This window comes from Carya illinoinensis, chromosome 8 (assembly GCF_018687715.1).
Source record: "Carya illinoinensis cultivar Pawnee chromosome 8, C.illinoinensisPawnee_v1, whole genome shotgun sequence".
In the NCBI taxonomy this organism is placed as follows: Eukaryota; Viridiplantae; Streptophyta; class Magnoliopsida; order Fagales; family Juglandaceae; genus Carya; species Carya illinoinensis.
The window spans coordinates 7,743,850-7,756,312 of NC_056759.1; positions in this window are offsets into that span (position 1 = coordinate 7,743,850).

Here is a 12,463-nt window from a genome sequence, read left to right on the forward strand (position 1 = left end):
TTTATGAATAAAGCATGAGAGTGTTTCTTTCAAATTGTTACCTGGTTGGTCAGGAAGGTAGAACAGTAGAGGTGGAAGCTTGTTTGTAGAGCTTCTTTATACACAGTTATGGTAAATAGGTCATATGATTAGTAAAGCAGACAAGTTGCTTCAGTAATATTTTTAGACTTCATAATGTATTTACCTTAAACATGGTATCTCAATTTTATATATATTGTCACTGGAGATCTATTTCTACCATCTTTTCCTAGAATATCTCAGCTTACCATATATTGTTTTATTAGTTTACAAAACAGCTTATTTTTCTAACATTTAAGTAAGTATGGAAGACATTGTTGAGGGGGAATCAATTGTTGAGGAACAGCCAACAAGCACAGTGCTTTTAAATTTTTATGTTATATCATTTTTGTCTAATTCGTAATGTTTCTAGGTTACATGTTTAATTTTAATTTAGATCCAAATATAGAGAAAGATGTGGAGAACTGTAAATGGAGGAAGGATGGGACAGTAGGGTGGCTACAAAAGAGCACCATCAGCTACACGTAGTAGCTTAGCTGTACAAGATCTGCCTCTAAGTAGGAATTTTTGAGATGAGGAGGAAGCATTCATGAATGACTCGAACGCAGCACAAGTAGCAGATGTATGCATACAACAGTCGATGGATGTAGGACAAGTTGCACGTAGCAACCCAGCTGCACAAAATCCACCTCGAAGTAGGAATTTACGAGATGAGAAGGAAGCATTCATGAATTACTCGACCCAAGCACAAGGGACAAATATGGGCATAAAATAGTCAATGGATGTAGGACAAGCTGGAGAGGGGAATATTACCTTAGGTCTGACAGCTATTAAAATAAATGTTTGTTATTTTACTCAATTGTTGAAGCTAAAATGCTAGGGGGATTTTTTTGGTAGTCATACATGAATAAAGTCTTAAGTGGTTAAAACCTTGGTCTATTTTTTGTGATATAGCTCCACCCATTAAGAAGCGGGGTTGAGGGACTGCTAGAGGCACATAATTTGAACGCCTGAGGAAAATGGGTAAGATATATTTGATAATATATGATTGGGCATAGAGGTCCATAATGCCAAAATTCATCCATCTTTAGTAGTCGAGTGAAGTCAATCGTTAAAGTACATGTTGAACTGAGGCATGGAAACTTGAGTTCAGTAACTGATGAGGAGAAACAAAAGCTGATTGATGGTATTGGGGTAAGAATTTTTATATAATGGTAACTATTTACGAAATTATTTTAAATGTGCTAACGTTGAGCTATAACGTTTATATAATTTTTAGGTTGCAGGTAGACTTTGTCTTGGATTGGACAAAAGAAAATCATCGTGAAATAGTGTGTACATATCTAGTTGACAAGTACAACTCATATCACTACGAACTCCACAAAGTCTATTTAAAGTATGCATCTCATGAGGAGGCCCTTGATGGCAGGGCATCCATGGTGGACAACAATGTTTGGAAGTGGCTTTGTGAGCGGTGGGCAAGTGGAACATTCAAAGTATACTAGTACTAGTTTTAAGAACATTATCACGTAGCTTTTACATTCCTCTATATGAATAATTATAAATGTTAGACTTCTATACGATTAATTTTTTAGCCTTTTTTATTTTCAGATTATAAGTCAAAAAACCATTAAATTGATAAACTCTTGTGTATTTAGGAGCACTCTCGAAGGGCTACATCAAATAGGAAGAAATTAAAGGTCAAGCATATGGGCGGGAGGAAATCCTTTGTCAGGATTTTGGAAGAAAAGGTACGTACTAAAAGCATTTTGCCTATATATGTATTGCAACTAGATCTATATGTTAAAATTAACTGTTACTGGTTGATGCGAGCATGAAACTACACTCAATCTGTGATGCCCCCAAATTCCGTTTGGGATTGGACGGACATTTGAAGCGTCGAGACATATAACACAAGGTTACCTGCCCCCGTTCATGACATATAAGATGCAATGTTCCTAACATGCATATAACATTATGCAATATTCGCAGCGGATAAATTATTTCTTTAGCAATACTATGCACCAAATTGAAAATATCTCAAATGCTTAAAACATACTTGATATACAAAGACTCATTGAACAACTAAGATCATAACACTAGTCCAAAATGATTATGATTCAAAAAGTACTGGAGATGCAACTCCATCGTACAAGTAGTAATTTACGTTAACTACTATATTAACATTGACGTCGCATCGTCGCTCAGTCAACTGTGTCTAGTTGGTCAGCTCCTGATTCTCCTTCAAGTCCTGTAACAAGATCTACCATTCGGGGGAAATGGTAGTTGGGACTACCACAGTGAGATTTGATTACAAATCTCAGCAAGTTAACAAAAAACTTCCACACAAGCTAATGATGCATAGATGACAGTAAAAGCATAAATGCATAATCAAATTCATAAGTAATTAAAGCATAACTTAGCGTACAACATAGCATAATTGACATAACTTAAATTGAAACATGAACTGAACTTGACTTGACATGAACTTGATTTGAAACTTGACTTAGCATGAACTTGCTCTGAAACTTGAATTAACATGAAAAATACATACTCCACAGTTGTTGTGGCCCCATATATTCTACACAAACTTGACTTAACATGAAAAATACATACTCCACAGTTGTTGTGGCCCCATGTATTCTACGTGTAAATACATACTCCACAGTTGTTGTGGCCCCATGTATTCTACAGAAACTTATTCTTTAACGGCTTAAATACACACTCCACAGTTGTTGTGGCCCTATGTATTCTACGTGTCACAATTATTGTGTCTCACGTAGTGTATGCATCACAATTGTTGTAACCCCATACATAAGTAATCAAGATGAAATGTGACTGGAATACGAAAGGACTGAAGCCCTGACGTAACATAACGTGATTTGAACATAACTTGAAATACATGACCAACTTGAGATAGAAATATTTCGTAACATGGTATAACATACAATAGACAACATATTTAACATGACATACTTGCAACAGTGAATATTACATGACTTGACATACATGTAATAGATGGCATACTTAGCATGATGTACTTGTAATGTACAGCAATACATGACAGAATATATTATGTAACAGATAAAAATTGATGACAGAATAAATTCTGTATAATAGACAATTACGTGATAACTTGGCATGGCATGACATATATGATAACACACATATATACATTGTAGTTCCTTTACTTAGCATACATACACAGTAGATTGCTAGTAAGTTAAAAACTAACTTACCTCGATCTCTGCGTTTCTTATAAAACCTTAAGCGCGATCACGAGGAACTGTAATTAGTGATTCTAAAAGTTAGCACTAAATCACTAATAAATTGAAATATGAAAAATACTAACTTAAAGAGTAAAATTTCTATTTTACTCTCTACATGTAGGAAAATGACCGTTTTACCCATAACTTAAGGATTTTGCATACTAACTCCAAAAGTCACCAAAATTTACATGCCTCATGTAAATTTTATCCTCAATTCATATATCAATTTAGAAAAATTTAAAACTAATCACAACTATGGAAGATACACTATGGCCGAAACATCCATAGGCCATTTCTCTTGATTTTTTGTTGCAATTCCTTCCAATTTCAAAACTCATGCTTAAACCAAAGTTTTGCAACAAATATCTTCCAATCCTAAGTTCAAAACCATACTTAAAACATCCATTTAGAAAAAGCTAATAATCAACACCAAACTTTTTTTGTAAAAAAATCCCAGCACTTGAATCACAAGTTTTGACCTTAAATCAAAACATCTCCAAGAATTTCAAAAATCAAATCTTACTTCTAACATATTCACAATATCGTCCTAACATCAACCATGCTTTAAATCATCAAACTAAAGTCACCAAAATCACAAAATAACATTTGAAGTTTTTGGTTTTACACTTAGCCTAAAAACAGAAACATTTTCCTCAACTAGTTTTGATAAATCTCTTGATCAATGGTTTAAGAAGGTGAGATCTTCAAAATAAAGCATCACATGGTTTAATGATGTGTCTTAAATAGGATCCAACCATCAAACTTAAAATCACATAGCTAGAAAAAAATAAACATGGATCTAATCCAAAAACATCAAATCTTAGGCCTAACCGAAATCCTCTTGCATAGAAAAATCATATATTTAAAACTAATACTAAATATCTCCAAAATAGTATTCTAACATGAAAATAAGAGACTTAGGATCATCATATAAAAATATAAAAGCCTTTAAAGTAAGATCAAACCTCGAAATATTCAAACTTTCTCCAAATAAAAACTGTTTTGCCACTTCCAGTTTTCAAGTTTCTAGATCTAAGAAAATCTATCATCAAAAGCTTTATTCATGCAACAAAACCTCAATAAAAACTATTAAACACATGCTAAGAATACTCCATAAAATTTTCGGACCAAGATATGTCCATTAGATTGGTCAAAAACTCCAAAACATAACATACTCTCCAGATTCACGCCTAGAATGACCTTTCCATGGTTAAAAATACTTTTTACTAACCAAATGACTATGGAATGATACGAAAAATACATCTACAGAAACTAGACTCAAAGAGGAACAACTTTTATGAAGGAGTCATCATGTGAAAATACTTACAAATGGTTGAAAATCTCCATGCAAGAAGACCCATAAATCTATCCGAGAGCTTTTTTGCGTTTCTCTCTAAGAATGGGATGAAGAAATTATTAAAGTGAAGTAAAAGTGTCTTGCACGACTCAAGAATTTTGTAGGGGGATTATTTGGACCTTAATGATCATTGAGTGGGGGTATACGTGTGACATGAAGTGAAGGATAGTGGGGGGCAAAGGACAAAAGCTGTGGGGCATGGTGCTTGATGGGGTGGGTTCCTCCATACTATTGAGTGCAACTTGTGGCAATGAATGATCTGCCAAGTGGGGGAGGAAACTTCTCCAAGAAGCCTTGCCAAGGTGGCCAAATTCGTTAGCCTTAGTGGGCCTCAATTTGGTTGATCAGATGAAAAAGATTTTGCTTAGGTGTCATGATCTCACACCTTGATTTCCTTCACAATTCCATCTAATGGTTTCTTTTTGTGCCAAGTATATAATACTATTAATTATGTGTGGTTAAAATCTTGCCAAGTGTCCAAATAAAATTTCGCTAACCTAATTTGAACATTACACACTGTGATTTTGAAAACACTACGCTTAGTACGTTTACCGAGGTTACTATTCACTCCAAAAATAAACGTAATAAACTTAGTACTGAAAAATCCTAAATATTCAATTAAGCCTAGTGGTGTAGACTATAATGTATTCTGACACTTCTAACTATCTCAAATAATTAAAATCGCATTTCTGGCACCAAAGTGAGTGATAACACTAACTATGTTGACAGGCTAAAACCTATGCGATTAGTCGATTCGTGAAAACTTATGGGGTCTTCATAAGGTTCCTAAAGCTAATAGAAATTTCACAATTAAATTTCTACCGGTTGTTACACAATCTGGTCACTTTCTATAAAGAGGCACACTGGTCAAGGCAAAAGGGCAAATTTATCAATGCTACAACTAAACACAACTATGTGAGATTGGTTTTCATTTAATTCATTTATTGGAATTAGTATTGCGTGAAATATAACAACTTGTTGTGATTTTTTTTTCTTAATTCAAAATCTTATATTGGAGAAATTGCATGAGAAGGACCCCGAGGAGGAGGATATTGTTGAAGCAACTGAGGATATTACGTGAAATCTAGCAACTGAAATCTAACAATTTATGGGTATGCGCAGGGGCTGGGCACTTGGTCATTCCTGACCCTTCTACATCAATGTAGAAGAACAATGTATTTAAACATCTACACGAGGAGAATGAACAGCACAACAATTTTGTAGATATGTACAAGGAAAAACTAGAGCAAATAATAGGGAATTTGGAGACTATGCAGCATAATTTCTTAGAGTATGAGAAAACAATGAACTTCCGAGTGTCTGAGTTAGAGGAAAATAGTGAGTCTCATATAGAGACTCAAAGACATGCTTAGGCATCTCTGTCCATAGATATTTTGATAGTTTTTTGTGATTTTTTAGTGGATTGTGACAATCCTGTAACCATGGTAGTGTGCATAAAGGTAGAGCAGATCAATTTTGATGTGTAGTGTGGGGAGTTTTAGGAGTGAAGTTTACAACAAGTGATTTTATTATGATCCTGGTTTTATGAGATGACTGTATATATTTTTGGGAAGGTGTTTAATCTAGTTTTTTTAGTTGATGCATATGAATGAAGGGTATGAAGGGGTGATTTTCCTTAAACCTGGTGCTTTTTCCAGGAGGGATGACTTTCCTAATGCTAAACTTGAAAATTATCTTCTTTGGCAGTTGTGATTATGTATGCTGGAGCTTTTATTGTTTGTGATAATTTTTTGTGTGAACTTATTAAATCTGTTTATTCTATGCAGATTTCACAAATGGATGAGATCTTTTCTTCACTTGGTGTACACCACTGATGACACATGATTTGATATCACTAGCATATATGTAGAAGAGTAAGAGATTGGTTCCAGCAAAGTAATTACTCTAAACTAACAGAGTAAGTTACCAACTTTGCTATAGATATTGAGTTTGTCATGGCTGAAATGCATTATAGGCTTTTATTAGCTACTTGATAACCGGTTGCTGGATATGAGGTGTACACTTTAATTGGGTTTGGTCATTATATAAATAACTATATATAGTTGGATTGAATTTGGGTTAGCCAAAGGGTTTATATTCATAAGGATTTATGGATATTTCATTACATGTTGGTTTATATAATTAATGAATATATAAGAGCATGTTATGGTTTTAATACATGTTTGTATTAAAAAGTGCTAGTTAAAAAGCAGGGTAAATGCTGGAAAAATGTATGGCAAAAAACACTACTTTAAAGTCTGCAATGTATGGGTAGGTTTGTAAATTCAAATCTGGTTATTATTATGACCTTGGGAGTTTGGTTATTATATAAATAAATATATATATATATATATATATCAAATAGTGGTTGGAGTATGATTAAAATGTGCTTGATGGTGCACCTTAGATAGATGTAAAAGATTGTGGTATTATTCATTCTGGAATTAGCCTTCCATGGAGTTCAGTAACAGTTTTAGTACACAAATACCTATGTTCCTAGTTTTGCTTATTGTGTGGTTGTATGTTTGATGTAATAAATTTCATTGGAGTCATTTCTTAAAAAGAAAAATTCCACTAGAGTCATGATATCATGATTTCTAGTATTAGTTGATGTACTAATATGGTTTTATGATAAACTGGTGGAATGTTAAACTATTATTTCATATGGTTTTCAGATACTTAACAACAAGATGTATGGATAAAGAGCTTTGTTTGGCCAAAGTTTTACTGGGAAGATGAACTGAAACTAGATCTTGTGAATCTATCATGTGTCTAGAACCCAAAATATTATGTATACATGAATTGTATTAAGCATTTTGGCTACTACTAGTTGATTAGGCTGCTGTGACTTGGGAAAATGTAAGCTTCTCTCTTATACTCCCCACTTTACAAACATTGATGTATCTCCATGCATGGGTTGATGTATTTCAATATTTGAATGATGTTTTAATTTTCAAAGTGTTATATATATACATGGGTGCAACCAGAGAATTTGGATCCAAGTACTTGGCATTAGTTATGTTGTGTGTGTGTGTGTGTGTGTGTGTGTGATGGCAGATTCAATAATAGCCTACGTATAAATCATTTTGATATAAGCATAATATTGTGAGAAAAGACCATTTTAGAAGAGTGAGAAATGGTAAAAAAAATCAACATTTTGCTGTAGTATTTCCCACAAATAAACAGGTGACAAAAACTCTATTCCAACTAAGCCACGAAATGGAAGAATGGCAAAATATCAATTTCAATCAAATGTTCTAAGTGGGCAAAAAGTTTTTCCCACAAACAAATATCATGAACAATACTCTTTACTAATAAAATCAAATATTCTAAAAAATTATATTTCCAACTTCTATTCACGATTGGCAATGATGTGGAAAGTATGTATTGCCACGAAACAATGCCATGCAAAATATTCTTTACACACGAGTTCATTAGGTATGAAATAGTGTATTTTTGTCCATTATTGACGAGTGCCTTTGGTTAGGAAAGATATATTCCCACGAAATGAATTCATAAAAAATATAAATTCCCACCAACACAAACTGATTTGAGTAACCATTTGCCACGAAATTTGTTGGCTTTCTCAACGATCTAATTGATGGGAAAACATTAAAATTTGCTACAAGTTCGTGAATTAGTAGAGAAAAATACTTAATGTCACTAATTTTAAGTCACTAATCTCTTACAAATAAATTTAATAGAAAAAAAAAATATTTCCAACTACTAGTATAAATTTTCTAAATAAATACCCTCGTGGCAAAACCCAACAAATTTTGTAGTGCCATGAGTGGCCAGGCCTTGAGGGAAATATTGCAGGGCCCACTTAGTAGAATTAAACAACCGGAACCCTATAAATGGGATGCCGTAGTACTAGTGAAAACTATAACTTGTAAGACAAACAATCCACCTTTTTTTAATATAATAATATGGAATTCGGGGATGTAAAAACACGTTTTCTTTTTGTGTTTTTCACTTATATTTAGATTATGGTTTGGAGTTTCAAAATATTTTTCACTGTCCCGACTTAATTGCATATATTGATGCGCGATAAGTAATTTAATAGATGCTAAAATAAAAGGAAAATAATTTATATAATCTTAGATGTACAAGTCTTATATATTCGTTTTGAAAAGAGAAGAATGATTTATATGAAAAAATCAAATTTTTTACGATGGATCTTACTTTTTTAAAAAGAGTGCGCAAGGTTTATACACCATATAATAGTGATCTAAAATTACTCAAAATAAAAGTGATCTAAAATATAATATTTCAATTTGAGGGTAAAAAATATTTATCTTTAGGCTATGTTTGGTTGCTGAGATCATCTTATAATTCATTATTATTTACAAATAGTTTATTACTATTTACAGAGATAATTTGAGATGCTCTTGATGTAACACACCCTAATGGAAGATCCAAATCATATGGCTTATGAAAGGATTAGGACTAGTTAATGATACAATTAGAACTTTATAAAGAGTAAGAACTTCTTATTTTCAAGTAATGTGGGATCTCATGCATCACATACCTTTATTCTTATCATATGGGGTATCATAATCTCTATCCCTTAAATTTTTAACGTCCTCTTCATGTCAGTCTATTGTAGGTGGTACGGCTCAAGTCTCACATTTCTGGTAGAGATAAGCTCTAATACTATTTGTAATGTTCCAATGGAAGGCCCAAACCATATAGTCTATACTTCAAAATGACTAGTCAATGATACAACTGGAACTCTATTAAAACCTTATAAAGAGAAAAAAAAATTATTTTCAAATAATATAAGATCTTATACACTACTTATCATTATCTTTTTCATACAAGGAATCACACTTAACATTCAAAGATAACTTTCAACACTTGAAATAGTGCACCCTTGCTTGGAATCGTTAAGCAAAATGAAACGAAAAAGAGACAAAATGTCAAAACACACTAATTGCCACAATCAAAAGATCAGCCACAAACGATATTCACGAACAAAAAATTTATGCAACCTCATACTATTCACACAACGTCCACACAACACAATTTTTTTAATTTTTATTATTTTTTTATTTTATCAAATATTTAATATATGAATAATGAATAGAAAATTTGAATTAATTTAAAAAAAATAAACTCAAAAAAAATTTAAAAAAAATATTAAAAATTTGAAAAAAAAAAAATAGTGTGTGGAGGTTGGGAGGTTGTGTTGCATTACTCATTCACGAATCTTAGGAGGATTGTGAGAATGGACAAAAGAAAAGGATAGTTTTATGCTGTTAGGAAGTAAGTCCCATCGTTATACCGTACATTTTTAGGCAAACAAATCTTGCAGTCTCTTTTCTTCCCCTACAAACATATTTCCCTACCAGGCTGTCCTCATTGAACAAGAAAAAGCTGGCATATGGACAAAAGACAAGGATTTGAGAAACGAGATATAAGAAAAGTGACCAAAAAAAAAAAAAAACACAATTGCTCCTGTGGCTTGGGATCGAAGCACCTTAATTTGCTTCTCTTGAATCTTCCCACATCTTTTTCCAGTCACCTGATGGAGATGCATTATTAACAATACTACTGAAGACACCAAGGACAGCTCAGCTCCTTCACCACCTCTGGAATGCAAGACTAGAATGGTCTAGAATATTTTACAGTCATACGTGTCCTTTCTATTATAACAAAAATATTCCCTCTGCATTTGTGTATAAATATGACCACTGTACAGCAGACTAGATAAACGAGAAATACAATATATTTTCTGCATTTCCTCTGTTATCTTCTTTCCATTATGGTAATCAGAGCCAAATAGGACTCACGTCCAAATTTCTTTCATGGCAGAAATTCCAACGCCCCCCACTTCCCCTCCCCTGCGTTCCAGTCCCCGTCCCAGCCCGAGTCCAAGTCTTTCTCTCCCAACCTCTACCCATTTTATTACCGTTCATCTAAACCATGAAAATTATCTTTTGTGGAAGGCTCAGCTTATGCCTTATCTCAAAGGCCAAAATCTATATGATTACATTGATGGTTCTATCGACACCCCCCAACTGCTTGACAAAAGTTCTCCATGTCCTGCATATTTAGCCTGGAAACAACAAGATCAGGCCATTATGAGTGTTTTGATTTCTTCATTATCTGAATCTCTCATAGCTCATGTTCTTGATGCTACTACATCCCGTGAAATTTGGTTGGTCTTGGAGAATCTTTTTGCAGCAAAGTCACAGGCCCGGACTATGCAACTTCAGTTTCAGCTGAACACACTTAAGAAAGGATCTGACTCCATTGCTGAGTATTATCAAAAAGCTAAGCTTCTTCGTGACACCCTTGCTGTTGCTAGTAAAACCTTAACCTCTTCTGAATTCATCACATATCTGTTGGCTGGTTTGGGATCTGATTTTGACTCGGTTGTGACTTCAATCACTACATTAGTCGAGCCTCTTAGTCCTGCACAAGTCTATAGTCACCTACTTACTCATGAGTCTCGATTATCTCATCAACAAACCACTCTCATTGCCTCACCTGAATTTTTAGCCAATTCTACTACCAAAAACTCCACAAATTTCACTCCTAGAGGACGAGGTGGTTTTCGAGGAAGAGGTGGTTATAGGGGCCATGGAAGAGGCCGAAATGGTGGTCGGTTTAATTCATCTTATTTGCCACAAAATCATCCTTCATGCCAAGTCTGTAATAGACAAGGTCATTCTGCCATCTCCTGCTATTATAGGTTTGACCATAGTTATCAAGCCCCTCCACCTCCATCGATATCTGCTCATTTTACTTCTGCACCATCTGATACAGCTTCCACCATTGATAGTAATTGGTATCCAGACTCCGCTGCCACCCATCACTTCACCCATAATTTTTCTAACTTGACTTTGAATCCTTCTGAGTATAAAGGAGAAGAACAGGTGCATGTAGGTGATGGCAACTCTCTCCCAATTCAGCATGTTGGCAGCTCAACTACCCCCTCCACATCTGGCAATCTTCTACTCTCTCAACTCTTTCATGTTCCCTCTCTTTCAAAAAATTTGATCTCTGTTCGAAAATTATGTGAAGATAACTTGGTTTTCTTTGAATTTCATTCCTCATGTTTTTATGTGAAGGATATTCGCACCAAGAAAATTCTTCTTCAAGGCCCTACTAGCAACGGGATGTATATCTTCCCTCCTGCTCCGCCTGCTTCTTCATCTCCTCAAGCTTACTCTGCTGTTCGTGTTTCTCCTTCTCAATGGCACCTGCGTTTGGGCCATCCAGCAATGCCTCTAGTTCGTAAAATAATGTCACAAGCTTCTCTGCCTGTGAAGTCGTCTCCCACTTCTGGTTTATGCTCCGCATGCTGTCAAGCAAAACTTCACCAACTTCCTTATGTTAAATCTGCTTCTCGGTCTACTGCTCCTCTTCAACTTCTCTTTTCAGATGTTTGGGGTCCTTCACCAGTCTTGTCTCGTGGCGGTTTCCGTTATTACTTATCCTTTGTTGATGATTACAGCAGGTTTACCTGGATTTTTCCATTAAAATATAAATCTGATGTAGTCTCTATCTTTTTACATTTCAAACGTCATGTAGAAACTCTTCTTAATACAAAAATTCGAGCCTTACAGTCTGATTGGGGCGGTGAATTCAGATCCCTTAACACTGTGTTACATTCCTTTGGTATTGCTCATCGTTTATCTTGTCCATATGCCCACTCTCAAAATGGGTCGGTTGAATGAAAACACCGACACATTGTTGAAACTGGGCTTGCCTTGCTCGCTCATTCTTTTGCACTACAACTTTATTGGTCTGATGCTTTTGTCACTGCTGTGTTCTTAATTAATCGACTGCCCTCTCCTGTTCTACATAA